Raw genomic sequence first — 17,933 nt, forward strand, 5'->3', positions numbered from 1 at the left:
ATAAAAGGTTAATTGCTGGAATTCTAAACATGGATGCCAATAAGAACCTTCCTGGTCATTCACAACATTTAAGAAATGCAACAAAAACATTAATTTGCATCCATAGCATTTCAGGAAGTTATACTTGTTCTTCTTTACTTTGTCATTGTCTATCTTCCCCACTGGACTGAAACTCCATCCAGGCAGCAGCCATTTCTATGGTTCCTCACCAAGGTTAATCACAGAGGCAAGAACACAGTAGGCGTGCAAAAATATTTTTGAATGAATGAATGGAGTTTGAATGCATGTTTATTATACAGTAGGAAATGTTTCCAAATGCCCTTTTTAAAGTCCGTGTTAATAGTCATTGTGTTCTTATTTTACAAACGATGGTTAAAGTATTCTGAAAGCTGAGGAGCAAAATGTCCTAGCTCTGAATGCTGAAAATAGTTTAGTGCCTCTTTGGGATTTTTTTGGTATGTTTCTTTAAAGACAGAGGCAGTACAGATGCTTAGCAAAATCAACCTTGTTACTGTTTTTGATTCTGGTTTTGAAAATAATAGATTTTGTCTCAATAACTTTTGTTTATTAAAGGCTTATTCAGTGTCTCCCTCTCTGTAACCCTCTTTTTTCATCCTGTTTCCATAAGGCACATGGAGTTCATAGATTACCTTAATTTAACTTTTGTTTAAATTTAAGACTTAAAGCTATGGTGTAAGTCTCTGCCTACATCATGGAAATTGATCCAGAGGAAAATGCAAAAGATTTAGTTCTAGGGAGAACTCAAAGAATGGGAACAAAATCTAAGTTTATCATGCCTAGAATATTTGTTGTTAATCAATTTTATAATATAGTAGATATCGTTTAGTAGTATTGAATTATTTTATAGTATATTAAAACTATAATATATATTAGTGTACCTAGTATCTATGTGTCCATATCATGAGACTTGGAACATATTGATTTCCCTTTAAACTGCTACAGAAGTATAAATGTGTTTTATTTTTTATGGTATCTTGGGCCATAGCTGTGGTTTGAGTTTGAGTCTTTGGTTAGAATTTCTGTCACCAGTTGTAATTGTATTCTTATGCATAATAAATGTTATCCACTTCATGATGTGGTTTCCAAGAACATGATAGGAAAAAGCAAATAACTTGGAATATCTCTCTAGTATGTAGGACTGTAATTTGCTTGCCTTTCTGATTAAAAAGACTTTTCAGACACAGGTAAAAGAAATCCAAATTCTCACTTCAGAGTTTCTAAACAAAAATCCAATATTTTTTATTTTAAATTCCCTAGAAAAGTAATATAAATTAGACTGTAATTTGAAGCAACAATTAAAGTGAGGAGAGACCCTGGACACTTTCAAAATGCACTTTGGCTGCCTTCCATTGTTCTCCCTCCCATTGTCATACTTGAGCCTACTGCACCTGCCTTCCTTGTCACAGTGATAACCACCCAAAGGTCTGGGCTGACAGCCTGGCTCTCTAGCTTCCAAAGTTCATCTTCATTAAAGCTTATATCAACTTCTCTACCTATGCTATAAACACAAATAATAGCTACCATTTACTGAGAGTCTACTGCATGCTGACAAAAAAAAAAATCGTAACATTCTTCAAAATTGGCATTATCAAATCTGTTTTACAAAATAGGGAAGGAAGGGAACTGAGACCCAGGAAAGTTTAAGTAATGTGTCCAAGTTTACACAGGCAATGCCGTAACTACAATTCAAACACAGTTCTAAAAGCCTACACTTTCCATTTTTTGATATTGAGTCTCACTCTATCGCCCAGGCTAGAGTGCAGTGGTGTGATCTCAGCTCACTGCAACCCCTGCCTCCTGGGTTCAAGCGACTCTCCTGCATCAGCCTCCCAAGAAGCTGGGATTACAGGTGCCTGCCACCATGCCCAGCTATTTTTTGTGTTTTTAGTAGAAATGAGGTTTCATCATGTTGGCCAGGCTGGTCTCAAACTTATGACCTCAAGTGACCCACCTGCCCCAGCCTCCCAAAGTGCTGGGATTACACGCATGAGCCACAGCACCCAGCCCACACCACCTTCTGTAAAGAGTCTCTCTTGGTCTTTTCAGGTCTGTCTGGCTCCCAAACCCATTTTCTCTCTACACTGCCATATTGCCACTAAGAGAGGGCAACGATATTGTCTGTTTTGTTTATGTACTTATGCCCAGCACATTGCACTGTGACTGCAACATCCAAGGTGCTTAAATATTTTCAGTAGATTGGTTGAACAAATTAGAATTTAACAAACATGCCTTCTAATGTTCTATCACCTTTGAGAGAGTCATCTTTGAAAGATACAGTTATTCCAGTTGTACTGTGGTATCCCCAAATATTTTTGAATTCCAGTCCCTCTCTCCAAATATCTTTCTCAGTGTGTAATACATTATCTGTTCTCAATAATGATTTGTCTTTGTCTTGAAAAGGTAAATTTCACTGAAATGGCCATAACTATGGAGGGTCAAATACAGGCTATTAGTTGATGATCGAATTGGGTAAAACAGTTGTAATTACTGTGGGAAAGTAATGAGATGGATGTTCTTATGAGGTTTATATTCTGACTCTGTCCTAAATGCTTTGAGCATTAACATCATTACATGGTCTCTCAAATGATTTGCTATGGGGAAAATTCTCATTAGGAGATATAAATTCTGATACAAGTAGTACGAAGAAAATATAATTGTTTGAATAGAAATCAATGTAAGTATTAGGTTTTCTTTTTATCCAAAGAATAAAAGGACTGAGAGTTTTCAGTTGAATTTTAAATAAAGCAGAGCAAAGTGGTTTTGGGAGCCTGGATTTCGTGTATATAGGCTGGCAGAGCAGAAAGTGAGGAGTGGGTATTGAAATGGGAACAAATATAAAACAAAAGGAGAATGAGAACAATGATGTAGACAAGAGCAGTCTTGTTTACATCTGGTTTTTCATATTATTGAAATAATGAAGAGGGTTTTGAGTGGGAAGCAATGTGAGCAACGTAGGAGAATGCTTTGTTCTGTCTTCCATGGATTTAAACCTTTTAAAATGTAATCTTTTCTCTTGAGTTCATCACATGCTTGGGAGCAATTTTTTTATCTTGTTTGTGAATCTTCAAATGAGATGTTTTTACCTTCTGTCTTACTCCTACCTACCTTTGAGCAGGCCAAATGTTTGTGCTGTGAAATCTTTAATCCATTACAATCTGTTACTCTGCAATTAGATGAAATGTCAGTGATTGAGTTGTACTAGTTGTACTACAGAATAAGGGAGGAGAATGAGGACTCGCTGAAAAACAAGAGCTTAAATAAAGAATTCGACAGAGGAAGCATACACAGACACAAACTTACTTGCTTTAAACATGATTAAATTATTGCCAATTATGAACAAGAACTTTTAAATACTGCAAATTAATTTTATTTATTCATTCTTTCATTGATTCATCATCATATATTAAGCCTCTTTTATAAGCCAGGTATTGTGCTAATTTCAGAGTATATAGTGGTGAATAAGATGGACCCCCCCACGTCCGGCCACCTGACCTCTCGAGCCTGCAGGGCTGAGGCTGGAGTCCTGCCAGACGCCGTGGGGGGAGTGAAGTTTGCAAACTTCCAGGGCGCCTGGCCCTGGGTGTTGGGCGAACCCGGGGGTGGTCAGAGGGACTCGGGGGCAGCTGGAGAAGCCCAAACGCAGCCTGCGTGATTACAGTTATGGCCACCCAGGTGATGGGGGAGTCTTCTGGAGAAGGGCTGTTTACCGGCAATGGCGACGTTGGAATGGCCTTGCCTAACGGCATGTATGACTTGCATGATCTCTCTAAAGCTGAACTGGGCGCACCTCAGCCTGTCATGCTGGCAAATGTGGCCTTCACTGGGAAAGTAAATGGCAGCTGCTGTGATTACCCGGTCCGTGAAGAAAGACAGATGGCAAAATTGATGCCTGTTGGGGATAACAACTTTTCAGATAGTGAAGAAGGAGGGGGACTTGAAGAGTGCTGAAATAAAAGGTGAACCTCATGGGCTGAGACGTTTGGAACTCAGCGTTGTAGAACTTCAGCCTGTATTTGAGGCATCAGCTGCTCCAGAGATTTGCAGCTCAAATAAAGAGCTTCCTCCTGAAACACCTGGAACAGAGGACAACGGCAAGAACTCGAAGACCAAATCCTTTTGCTGTAAGTCATGCCAATATGAAGCAGAATCTGAAGAACGGTTTGTGCATCGCCTCAGAGTTCACAGTGCCAAGAAATTTTTTGTGGAAGAGCGGAGAGGCCGGACGCGGTGGCTCACGCCTGTAATCCCAGCGCTTTGGGAGGCCGAGGTGGGAGAATCACCTGAGGTGGGGAGTTCGAGACCAGCCTGACCTACATAAAGAAACCCTGTCTCCACTAAAAATACAAAATTAGTCCGGTGTGGTGGCACATGCCTGTAATCCCAGCTACTCGGGAGGCTGAAGCAGGAGAATCGCTTGAACCCAGGAGGCTGAGGTTGCGTGCAGTGAGCCAAGATCACGTCATTGCACTCCAGCCTACCCAAGAGCGAAACTCCGTCAAAAAAAAAAAAGGCTCGGTGGCTCACACCTGTAATCCCAGCACTTTGGGAGGCCGAGGCGGGTGGATCACGAGGTCAGGAGATCGAGACCATCCTGGTTAACACGGTGAAACTCCGTCTCTACTAAAAAAAAAAAAAAAAAAAAAAATTCAAAAAATTAGCCGGGCGTGGTGGCGGGCGCCTATAGTCCCAGCTACTCGGGAGGCTGAGGCAGGAGAATGGCGCGTGAACCCTGGAGGCGGAGCTTGCAGTGAGCCGAGATCACGCCACTGCACTCCAGCCTGGGCGACAGAGCAAGACTCCGTCTCAAAAAAAAAAAAAAAAAGAAAAAGGAAAAGAGAAAGAAGGGAAGGAGGAGCGGAGAAGCAAGCAAAAGCCAGGGAATCTGGCTCTTCCACTGCAGAAGAGGGAGATTTCTCCAAGGTCCGTATTCGCTGTGACCGCTGTGGCTACAATACCAATCGATATGATCCCTATACTGCACACCTGAAACGCCACACCAGAGCTGGGGATAATGAGCGAGTCTACAAATGCATCATCTGCACATACACAACAGTAAGCGATGTGTTTGGAAAGTGTAAGCCTGGAATTAGGAGACATAATTATTCCTCCAAGAATATCACTTGGGAGATTCCAAAGCCTTAGCTATTACATGGCAAACCTAGGATAAGAGGGGTAGTATGAGTGCTGGCAGACCAGCTGCAACTTTCCTATACAGTGAAAAAGGCTGGGGAAACAAGTACAGGTCATATTTTTTTTAATCATACTTTCTCAAGGATCTCCACAAACTAGTGGGTGTCCTCGCTGTCTGTGTGATAGCCTCTTTCTACAGGTGAGGCCTCAAATGAATTGCAGCTATCCTAGTGTTCCTGTGGGGGTACTTTGTGTGAAAAAAGGGTATGTACTCCAAAACATTTTTGTAGGTTCTTTGGCGAGGCACCAACGAGTACGAAAGAATCCAATATAGGATTTTTCTTACTGATAGCAGTTATTCATTGCAGTAAAATAAAATATGATCCCAGTAGGAAACCTTGAATTCTGACCTTCCATATTCTGTTTTGAAATAATCACTTTATGTTTCTTTTTTTTTTTTTTCTTTTTTTTTTTTTTTTAATCTGATGATCTCTTTGAGGGCAGCTTCAGATTTTGGCAGTAAAACATGAAAGATTAGGAAAAGCATTAATAATCTGTGGGTGGAAAACTTGTTAAAACTCTGAGAGTAAAGTTTGAGTTAAAAGTTGTGGAAAAACTTTTAACATGGAAAAACATGGAATTGACTGGGAGGCCAAAGATTTAAAAAAGCAGAAGATTCTTCTCTTAAGACATGAGGAGTAAGTTGTGTGATAACGGTGTGTGTTTTGTGTGCATGAACGGAAATTGTAAATGTTGAATTCTAGGCTCCAACGATCACTGTCAACAGAAGATCAAGCTGCAAATATTTATGCTTTAAAACTTAAATTATAAAGCTAGTTAAATCTTTCTAACAACTAGTTTTAATGTTCATGGGTACATTTTACCTAAGTTACTGTTAACATTGTATAGAGAAAGATTTATCTTAAGCACAGATTGGCTATCAGGAATTATTTTGGGGAAGAGGTTTTTTTGTGGATTCTTTCATACCGCAAAAGAAAAACCATTTGCCTTCTGGGGAACTGAGCTAAATTCTAAGCTAGTCTTTAAGACCAGAATGCTAAAAACAAAAACACGAAGGAAATTAAAACCCCTTATTATTAAATCGATTTGTAAAAGCATTGTTACTGGAAATTGACTGGACTTGAGGCCTTCTTCCAGAAAATAAGGACTTGATTGTCAGGCCTGTATTAGGTTGTGAACCTTAATGCCATGTATTCATACTTATTAGAAATTGTTTCAGTGAAAAGCACATTAGCAGTATGAACTTCTGGTCCAGTTGGAAGTTCTTCCATTTGAAAAATGTGATATTTGCATGGAACTGTTTGCATCTTTTTGTTTTGTAGTCCCATTCGCCCACACTGGATAGAATTTAAGCTAGAATTTTCCCTTTTGATAAAAGAACAAAAAATGAACATGTTATTTGTATATTGATGTGTAGTAACTAGTGATAAACTTGAAACACTAGAATACATGACAAGCCTGATCTTAGGTAGTTATGAAAATGAATCTCTTACCTATCTTTTGAATCTGTATTCACATTGGTTTTTAAGACTTTTTAAGTTATATTTTTTCCTTTTTCCTTCAGAGTTGCTTCTTATTTTGGGGCCACTTTTTTCTTTTATTGTGTAATTCATAAGGGGCTGCTTTTTTTTTTTTTGATAAGGCTTATAAATATGGCTGGATGTTCTGCTCTAGTCTTCTAAGAAGGGCCATTTTATTTTTCAGAGTCACTTATAAAGTCATGTGTAATTAACTTTGGAGACTGTTTTGCATATCACTGCTGCTACAAATTAAAACCCAAATAGACCTCATTGCATGTCACCCTATGAATGCTTACAATGGAAGGAATACCTTGCCTGTAGTATACTGTCACTTCTGGACCGAAAAGCTGAGGAAGAAACTTAATTTTCTTTTTTGCATAAGTCAGAAAAACTTACTACTGTTCCCAGTTTCCTGGTTGACCCCAGCAGATGAAATGAATAGATAGTGTTAATTCAGATTGAAGAAATTATCTGAATCTTGGCTTGCGTAGATTTACAATCTACATGCAATATTAACTAAATCAGATAGCTTTTACGGTTTCACATGTGTACATAGGTTCCCTCCCAGTCCCTTCCATACCTATTAGTTATTGAACTTTCTAATTCTAATTCTATTGAAACATTACAACAGTGTTTTGTTGCACCAGTTTTATAAACTTATGCAGTGCAATACGGGTTATTTTTCTGAGGCAAACCAAAGGTAAATTTCTCAAGGTTCTTGCTGCCTTCTTTAGCAGCATTTGAGGGAGGATCTTTTACACATTTGTAACAGATAAAAATAAAGCAGATTGCAAATCCTTTTTTAAAATCTTAAACCATGTACCAAGTTTTTGGTCCAAGTTGTGTAGGATAAGTTAAACTTAAATTGCATTCTGTTAACCAATATGAGTGTATTTCTGTAAGCATAGTTATGTTGAAATACAGTTTTAAAAAGAAAAAAAAAATCGACCCACTAAGCTCAGTCAATTAAAAATTAATGGTGAGACAGAACTGCAGGGTAGATTTTTACTCAGCCTATGTGTATCACCATGACTCCGCTTACTACTGATGTGTCCTTTGGCTTGTTGCTTAATCCTTTCATAAAATGAGGTTAATATTTACTCACCTCCATGAGTTATGACACACTCTAAATGAAATAATTAATGTAAAGCACTTAGAACAATACTTGGCACCAGATAAAGTCTCAAAAAATATTAGTGGTTTTGTTATTGAAAACATTGGTCAGAGCTCTTATTTCCTTGCCAGCTGAAAAGCATTTCTCTGATGACTAGACTTATATCTTTCCTTTTTTGAGGACACTGGGACAGCCAAAGTGTTCAGAAGGCATTGTCATACATGGTTTTAATTAAAGAGTGGATATCTGAACCTAGATCCCATGTGCGAGAGTCTGTGGGGTGTAAAAAGATTTCACAAAGACGAACCCAGTTTAAGGCTCAGCACATGTGTGTGGAAGATAGTGCTACCATGGTGTGACCTCAGTGATTGTGCACCAATTAACTCCTCTAAGCTCTGACACCCCACAAAGGAACTCAAAGTTTCAGGCTCTGCTAAAATAAGACAGACAATAACAAGTGTTGGCAAAGATGTGAAAAAATGGGGAATTCTTACACATTGCTACTGGAATGTAAAATGATGTAGCCACTTTTGAAACCAGTTTGATAGTTCCTCAAAATGTTAAATAAAGTTGCCATGTTACCCAACAATTCTACTAAGTTCTATCCAAGAAAAATGGAAACTCGTGTATACACACCAAAGAAAATGTGCAAGAACAGTAGTAGCATTTTTTGTAACAGCCAAAAAAGTAGAAACAACCAAAATGTTCATCAACTGATGAATGGATAAACAAAATGTGGTATATCCATATAATAGAAATTACTTAGACATAAAAAGAAATGAAGTCTTGATACATGCTATAACACCAATGAACCAAAATAGGCAAATCCACAGACAGACAGAAAGTAGATTCATGCCTAAGGCTAGGGATAGGATAGGGAATGGGGAATGGGGATGATGGGTATGGGATTTTTTGGGAGTGATGAAAATCTTCTAGAATTAGATAGCAATGACAGTTACACGATCCAGTGAATATACTAAAATCCACCAAACTATACACTTTAAATGGGTGAATTTTATGGTATGTGAATAAATACCATTTTTCTCAATAAGCTATTTCTTATCTTCTATTATCCTTATTATTTTTAAATTAAATAAAATTAAAATAAATTATCTGAGACAGGGTCTCTTTTTGTCACCCAGACTGGAGTACAGTGGCACAATCATAGCTCACTGCAGCTTCAAACTCCCAAATCCAAGCAATCCTTTCACCTCGGCCTCCTGAGTAGCTGAGACTACAGGCTGGCACCACCATACCCAGCTAATATTTTTTGTTTGTTTGTTCATAGGGACAGGATCTTACTATGTTACCCAGTTTGGCCTCAAACTCCTGGCCTCAAGCAATCCTCCCACCTCAGCCTCATAAACTGTGACTTACCACAGCCGGTCCTAAATCTGTTTTTTAAAAAGTTTCAGGGACAGAGATACCAAACATCAAAGCGTGATGTTCCAGGCTGACTGGGGTCCCATGTGAAACAGCCCTCAGGTATGCTGGGAATGTCTTTCCTGGGGCTGTTTCAAAAGTTTTGGGATATTTGCTGAAAATATTCTAGTCTCTCTTTAAACCAGAACACTTGTCTCCAAAATCACACTCCTTATTACCATTTCTATTGATATAAGGGCAGTACTAAGGTTCCCTTTTTAGAGAGGAGGAACCCAGGCCTAGGACGTATGCTAGCCACTGAGAACTGAGGAATAAAATGCCAGTTTTTCTGATTCCACAGCCAGTTTCTACTAGTCTACTCTCCCTTGGGATAAGAAGTTTTATGCTTAATTCTCCTGATGTAAAAACAAAGTTTTAAACATGAAAACCAATCTTTTTACAGCTTGTTTTCATACTGTAGCTTCTCAGAGATTCCCCAAGTTGCTCTTTTCTGGACCTTTTTTCTAGCAACATCATGGCTTTTTAAATTGAGATAAAATTGGCATGCAATAAAATGCACAGATGTTAAGTGTACAGTTCAATGAGTCTTGACAACTCCATACACAGTGTAACATCACTCCGATCAAGCTACAGAATATTTCTTACCCCAGAAAGTTCCTCATACCTCTTTCCAATGTGTCTTAGCCCTGGCTCCTAGAGCTAACTTCTGTTCTGATTTTCCTTACCACAGATCAGCTTGCCTGTTCTGAACTATATACCAAGGAATCATATTATTTTGTGTCTGGCTTCTTCAGCTCAAGATGATGTTTTTGAGATTCTTCATACAGTAATATTTCACTCCTTTTTATTGCTAAGTGGTATTCAATTATGTGAATATATCAAGATTTATCCATTTTCCAATTTGGGTTACTTCCAGTTTGAGATTGTTAGGAATAAAGCTGTTGTACTTGTACAGCTTTCTGTGAACATATGCTTTCATTTCTCCTGAACTGCTGGTTCATAGGAGGTATATGTATCACACTTCTTTGAAGCTAAAATGACCAGGACCACAGGTAATGGTCTATATAGGAATGTATTGTGAGACCTACCGTCTCACTAGCCTCCTTGGTGATGCTCAGCACCACCTTGATTCTTGACCTGGGCACTATATTTTCTATCCTGCACCATACAACTGGCACCTCATTACACACATGCTTATTCTCTAAGTGTAGGTGCATAGCCACACAATGCTGTTACAAAAAGATGGCTTGTTTAGCTGTTTCATTGTCTCAATAGATAGAATATAAGCTTCTTATAAGTGAGGAAAGCGTCTTAGCACTTTTTCACATCATAGTGATTAGCTCTTAGGAGAAAGTATGGCATGGATCAAATGAGCATAGAACTTGGAATCCAAATCATATCAACTCTCTGAGCCTCATTTCCTCATATGCTAAATGTTATTGGAAAATGTCAAATAAATTATGTACCTATGTGTTTGAAGTTTAAAAGTTATTTTTCAAGCATAGGTCTGTCCAATGCCAAATGAATTCCTAAAATAAACAATCAGATACATCGAGTAGCTGTTCACTTTCACTATTTTATGGTGGGGAAACAATCCATTGTTTCCAGAACCATTTAAAAAGTTTAGGAGTATTTTCACTCTCACTGCGGGGATGGTGAACATCTCAGTATCTTTATCACCACTTCCTTCCATCCTTCCCAGATTTCAAGTGTCCGAAGACAAAGTGGAATGACCCCTAAGCTTTTTTCAAAAGCTGATGGAAGAATTCCCTGTCAGCCTACTTTATGCAAAACAACTTCTGGCACTGGCTGTCACACTGCCAGGCTTATCTCCACTCTTCTTACTTTTTGCTCTACTTTAAATGTCTCTCAAATCATTAATCATATGCAATTATTTTCCCCCGGGGACAGGCCACAGCAAAATTGCAAACCAGAGATGGCAGAGTACTCAATGGGGCGCCTTGCTCCTGGCCTTCAGGAGCTGGCAGACTTCTGGCTTGGAAAAGAGCAGGACATTGCACAGTGGGAGAACCCAGGGCACACAAGCCCAGCTCAAGCCAAACTATCTACTTACAACTTTAAAATGCTTATAGGGCAGTGTTGTCAGAAGTGACTGTCGGGCGAAGTGTCAGAGCCCTGGCATCAGGAAGTGGTCAACTCACGTGTTGGTAATTTACCGACAACAGCATAGGTTGAAAAGGAAAAGTGTATTAGAAAGAAAGAACACCGCAGAAGAGTGCAGTGGTGCACCTCAGTGAGAGGACTGAGCGTACTGCTGTGGATTTTTCCATAGGGGTATTCAAGGACCTTAAGGCGGGAGCTTAAGGGTAATTTGGATTACGTTAACCACATAGATCATGATAAATGATTATGTTTGTAGATATTTTGGTGTGTTAATGTCAGCAAGGGTTGTAAAATGAGTTTTGGAATGGCATTACAAAGATATTGAGCTGTGAAGAATTGCCCCAAATTTCAAACTTTTTAAAGAAAAAGCTACCAAAAATGTATGGCTCCCTAAATGTACTTCAATGTGAACTGTGGCACTGGCTATTCTCCTAAATTTCCATTTCTATATACAGAGACATTTAGAAATTTTAATTACTTAGAAAGATTGAAAGAGGCCTGGAACCAGAGGCCAATTTTAGATATTAGGAAAGTCTAATTACTTCTAATTTTCCCAGATAAGGAGTTGTGCCACCAGAGAGCCTGTTTGATAGTCACCAGGTGATCCTTACTCCCTTCTAAATTCCTCAAATAAGGAGTTTTGTCTCCAGGGCCTGTTCAGTGGTCACCAGGTGATTTTCACTCTCCTCTGTGACCCGGTTCATCCTTGAATGGAACCCTGTTTCAGGCATCCCTTCTGAAAGCCTTCTACACCAATATTTCTCTTTTCATGTGGACTATAACTAGGTTACATGCAAGAATAAATTTCTGGACCCTGGATAGCACTAGAATACAGATGGGAACATTTATGAGTGAAGCGAAAGACCCCCACATACAATTCTAGAAGAGGACAAAAAGGAAAATTTGAAACCATCTCTAGTCAACCTCTTATTCTCTAAGCTGCAAATACTCTGGAATGTGGTCAGAGGTTGTGTTTTGCTACAACTTAACCAACTGCTCTTCACTTTAAGCTGTGATTTCTACATGAATAAATCAACATTCCGACAAGGTGCTTCCCTGAATTTTCATGTTCTGCTAGTGTTTTAAAGACAGGAGAAAAAAATGTTTTTCAGAAACCAACATAGCATCAGAAATAGTCTGCTCTTAATTGTATCTCAGTGTTAAAAAACAAAAACAGAGTGAGATTAGAATATTAAAATAGGTAGAGAGTGTGGAACTTTGTTTTTATTTTAGAACATATTTTTGGATAGCCTCTCAAGTCATAAACAGGGAATATAGAAAGCAGCCTTTGAAATGCCTGCCTGAGATTAAATCAACATTAATGTTTAACTTAGAATCTGAGGAGAGATGTATGCCTCTTTGCAAGGTCATTGACTTTCCAAGCTGTGTCACACTGATGTTTTGCTTATGTTGAAGCCTTGCTGTCATGTTTGAAGAGGACATAAAGGCAATGGAACCTATGTGTCGCAGTAGGATTGCCTAATTTTGGTTTAAAAAATGCCATTTTTGTTTCTTTTTGGTAAATAGTGCTCTCTGTTTCCTGGAAAATCATGTATAGTACAAATATACCTTTACTCATGTTTAAGCTCACACCTATTGAGTATCTGTTTAAGTCAACCACTGTGCTAAGTCTGTAACTCATTTACTCACAACAACACTGTGGGGTAGGCACCATTATTATTCTCAATTTATAGATAAAGAAGCTGAAACTCAGAGAAGTTGGAATTCCTTATGGCCAAGTAGCTAATAATGGGAGGACTGAGATTCAGAATTTTGTCTGACTGCAAGGTTCTTATCCACCATGTTAAATTTACTCTAACTTAGAAATAGGTTACAGGGCCTATGCTAGGGATGACGTTTTGGTCTGCAACACATGCACTCTACACATGTCCTACACATGTGTGTTTCCTTACTCCAAACTCCCAACAATTCTGCCAACATCACAACACCACACAGTACCAAGCAGGGGCTGCAACAGCTGGCATCCATTCAACACCATTCCCAAGCCTCTTAGCTGCTCCCAAGATTTCTGGGCCACTCTTTCCATGATACGCCTATGCGTGAAAAATCCCATATAAAATTCACGTGCTTCTGTTTTCAAGTCCCTCTATTCCCCATCCTTTGCTTTATTCCATTCCACAATATTGCAAGTTCCTGGAAAAATGCAATAATGTCTTCCATCTCTTTCATCACCTTCCCTTTTGCCAAATACAATGAGGAACATGGAGTAGAATATCCATCCCTGTAATTATACCTAAAACACTAAAGATCAATGAAGTGTGTATTTTAATGTTCTCCAAATAGCATTTAATTAGGGGTACTTGAACACATGAGAAATGTCTTTGCAAAGTAAATGTTTTGTGTGCTTAGAGTTTTCTAAGCCCCTGTGTTTCATAATGCAATATAAGCTCTTTATTAGTACCCTCTGGCTGCGATAAGGTATTGAGCTGTGAAGAATTGCCCACAATTTAAAATTTTTAAATAATAAAAAAGCTACCAAGAATGCATGGTTCCCTAAAATGTACTGCGATGTGAACTGCAGCACTGACCATTCACCCAAATTTCCATCCCAAAACCCTACCTCTCATGAAAGAGAGAGAAAAAAATAGGGAGAAAAAAAGCACATGGTACATCTTATAAAACGAGTCAATTACTAAATGCTTGTCATTTGGTCCCCAAATTATCCTTTCTTCAAATCCAAATCTTTACTATTTTAAAGAATAAATTGCAGCATTTCTACCTGGAGGTTTTTACGTCATCTTTATAGGAATTATTTTGACCAATTTTACATACAACTTAGCTAAATTTGTAAAGATTTTTTGTTTTAGATCTGAATCTTGCAGCATAACTAGTCTGTATTAGATGAGGAATGGTTGTCATTTTCAGTTATGACTCTCCAAACTTCGTATCAGCTGGTGCTATAGCCCTGATTTCCTGCATCAGCAGCACCTCTCTCAGGTAATTTATCTTTTTTTTTCTTTTTTCTTTTTTTTCTTTGAGATGGAGTGGCGCAATCTCAGCTCACTGCAACCTCCGCCTTCTGTGGTTCAAGCGACTCTCCTACCTCAGCCTCCCAAGTAGCTTGGACTACAGGCACATGCCACCAGGCACAACTAATTTTTGTGTTTTTAGTAGAGATGGGGTTTCACCCTGTTGGCTAGGATGGTCTCGATCTCTTGACCTCATGATCTGCCTGCCTCGGCCTCCCAAAGTGCTGGGATTACAGGTGTGAGCCACCATGCCTGGCCTCTCAGGTAATTTCTGAAGACCTTGATTCTCACCACCACTGCAAACCCCCAAACCCAACCCCTTCTACCTGCTGGCCTGTGCTCCCTCTTCAGAACTTTCCTAATTTTGTGATTCTAATTGATGGTCAGTCCCCTTGAGAGGAAAAACAATGGACAAACTTAATTTAAATCTGAAATAACTAATTAGTTCAATGAAATCTCACAAACTGTGTTACAGAAATTATTAAGTCAAATTTGCAAATGAGGAAACTGAGACTCGGAGAGTCTAAGAAATTTATCTGGAATCATATAACTAAACAAGTAATGGCCAGAAATTTAAATCAAAAGTTTGCCTTACTCCAAAGTGTGTTAATTAGTATTTTAAAATTCTGTTAAAGCAGGGACTTCATGTTAAATTCCTAGTATTGGAAGTTCAGGAAATGTTCAAGAAAAGTATGAGGGACCCTGGTAATGAACTTATGAAAGAAATGTATCCTGTAAATATGGTGGCTTTTCCTCTTTTAACAAATGGATTGAAGGTTTTCCTGAAAAAGTGATGAGGGATAACTTTAAAAGGTGCCTATTTAAATTAGCATACAGGCAGTTTGAATTCTAGTTCTTCCTCTTCTAGTATGTTAGAGGGAAGGAAATGGTTTAGCCCAGTGACTGCTACTCCATAGACACCTGAACTGAACCTGAAGATAGAAAAGGGATGGATCATAGCTGAATTTTAACAAGGATAGTTTAGGCCAGGGCTGCTGCTCAGGGCACTGGGTTTGAGTCTGAGACTAGTATTTACCAAAACGTGTTGTATAAGTCATCAGGGGATACATTCATGGAAAAACTCAGCACGCAAGCACAAGCACCAAACCTTCTTTCAGATCCTCATGTTGAGCACATAATGAATTCAGTGCCCTGGGCTAGAACTTAAGTAACTGGGAGCAGAAACCATTTCATCATGTGTCATTTCTACAGGAAGATAATGCTTCAGATGTCATGTGATCTCCTCCAAGTGGAGCACAGCCACTTGCCCAGCCATTAGTTAGAGTGCCCAGATGAGAGAAGAGAAGCAGAGGCTGGGAACATAACAGGGGCGTGCAGTTGATTGTTCCTCTCAGGGCCAAGATGGCATGACCCAGCGTTTCCCAGCACCCCCCCCATTCTCAGTATACAGTCTGGTCAATGTTCCCTAAGAAAATGATTCATTCAGCGTGCCTCCTTTCCAGTTGAAATCACATACGCTTGACTTCAGAACTGAGAATGAAAATGGTTCTTCCTAAATGCAAGTTCTGGCATGCCTAAACAAAAATTTCATGTATAGTAAGCTAAAATCTCGCAAGGAGTTTAAGGCATAACTTATTCAAACGTATTCTGAGACTGTGAAAATTGAGGACTCATCTATCCTCAAATGGAAACTGCTGCTGGCCTCATCTTCTGTGCCTTATCCTTCCTTTTAAAAAAAACCCTGAGATTTACCACTTAAATGCCTACATCCATTTGGATTAACTTTCATGTTCCATATATTTCTATTTTTATTAGTTCATCTTTGTCCTCCAAATGTAGGTCATCATACAAGTGATAAATTTAAGTAAGATTTACATTCTCTTTGTTCTTATGAGTGTATCAGTGAACATTATTAATATTGCCTCACATTTGCAGGACACGTTCATGTGCTTTAGAAACCATTGGAACCCAGCCCTGTATTTCTGAACCAAATTCTCTCCTCCCTCAAACCCTCGGGGCATTGGGCATTCCCTCAATTATGTGGCATCTATGGTAGTTTCTAATCTGATTGGGGCTCCTAAAATAGAACCAGAATCTCTTTTTTGGAGTGAGAGAATGCAGTGATGAGTATTTATTAATTAGGGGAAAAACCTCCACTTGAGGCAGCTGGGAATGACTTTCTGAAGACACTAAAATCCAAATAAAAAGAAAGACATTCAAATGTGGGAAAAAAGTAAACCCAGTAAGACCCTCCTGAAAGTGTTAAATGTTGAAACGGATATCTGAAACGGATATCTGAAAGAACCAACTTCTTTGGAGGATTTTTAAAAATAAGAATTGGGGCATGGATTTGTAGTCTTGCTTCAAGGCAAGGGAATAGACAAGGTGATCTCCCATGGGATCTAACAGCCCTGTAATTCATCAAAGAAGGTATTTAAAAGCAAAGCCATGGGGGAAAGAGAACGGTAGCATCAATCTAAATCAAGCCTTACATGCATTTTCTCTTTTCTTTTTCTTTTTTTTTTTTTTTACTTCTAATCTCTCCCTGCATTTTTGTAAGACCCATCACAGCAGGACATACTCTCTACAATTACTTTGACAAACAATAGTAACAGCACTTGGATTTTTACTGTCTTCCAAAGCAATCCATTTTTGACAGTGAAAAGTAGAGGAAACTGATTCCTGAAGCTATGAACTAAAATGACAGATTTGGGGATCTGATTTACCAGAGTGGGTTTTCCATATATCAGCCCTGGCTGACATTCCTGGGCCAGTACCCATAGGCACAAACTCTCAATGGAAAGTTGTATAATTGTAACACAAACAACAGTCATAAGTTGACTTTCCTATCAGGAACCTTGTAAAAAAATAGGTACAACATTTTATAAATCTTTTATTTTAATGAAGTTTATTTAACACAGAAAACTTCAGTCCAGAGATGTGAAATTTTACATTATAAAGAGTTATGGCAAATAGAAACACTAACAAACTGAGCCTCTAGCTGTCATATCTGAAATACTGTACATACCCATATTCATGGATGCCAACATGCTCTAACATAATTTTACATATTAAAATAGGCTCAATTTTCAATGATAATAAAATGGCTACTGATACTATGACTTCGTGGAATATTAGATAGCCATTAGACATACTTATATGGAAAAATGCTTTAGTATGTTAAATAGAAAAAGCAAAATATAAAATTACATATAAATTATATAGATATGCTTTTGTAGTAGGTTTTAAAAGTATTTGCATATGTATAAAAATAATTCGGGAATCTATGAAATGAGAATAATTATCTTAGGAGGCTAAGATTATGGTATTTTTTTTCTATTTTCTTTTCTTTTCTTTTTTTTTTTGTGAGACAGAGTCTTGCTCTGTCGCCCAGGCTGGAGTACAGTGGCGTGATCTCAGCTCACTACAAACTCCACCTCCCGTGTTCAAGCGATTCTTCTGCCTCAGCCTCCTGAGTATTTGGGATGACAGGTACACGCCACCACTCCTGGCTAATTTTTTTTGTATTTTTAGTAGAGACGGGGTTTCACCATGTTGGTCAGGATGGTCTTGAACTCTTGACCTTGTGATCTGCCCGCCTCGGCCTCCCAAAGTACTGGGATTGCAGTCGTGAGCCACCGCGCCCGGCCCATTTCCATTTTCAGTACA

At 38.6% G+C, this 17,933-nt stretch overlaps 1 protein-coding gene and 1 pseudogene across 3 annotated transcripts in view; both read left to right on the top strand.

The window, feature by feature from the left end:
• SYT1 (synaptotagmin 1) overlaps positions 1–17,933 on the top strand; it is a 594,417-nt gene that overhangs the window by 439,984 nt on the left and 136,500 nt on the right. The gene's annotated exons all lie outside the window — the stretch shown is intronic.
• LOC144332964 (RE1-silencing transcription factor pseudogene) lies at positions 3,587–4,369 on the top strand (annotated as a pseudogene). Its single transcript, XR_013401251.1, has one exon. The product of XR_013401251.1 is annotated as an RE1-silencing transcription factor pseudogene (transcript).

Source organism: Macaca mulatta, chromosome 11, assembly GCF_049350105.2.
Source record: "Macaca mulatta isolate MMU2019108-1 chromosome 11, T2T-MMU8v2.0, whole genome shotgun sequence".
Lineage (NCBI taxonomy): Eukaryota > Metazoa > Chordata > Mammalia > Primates > Cercopithecidae > Macaca > Macaca mulatta.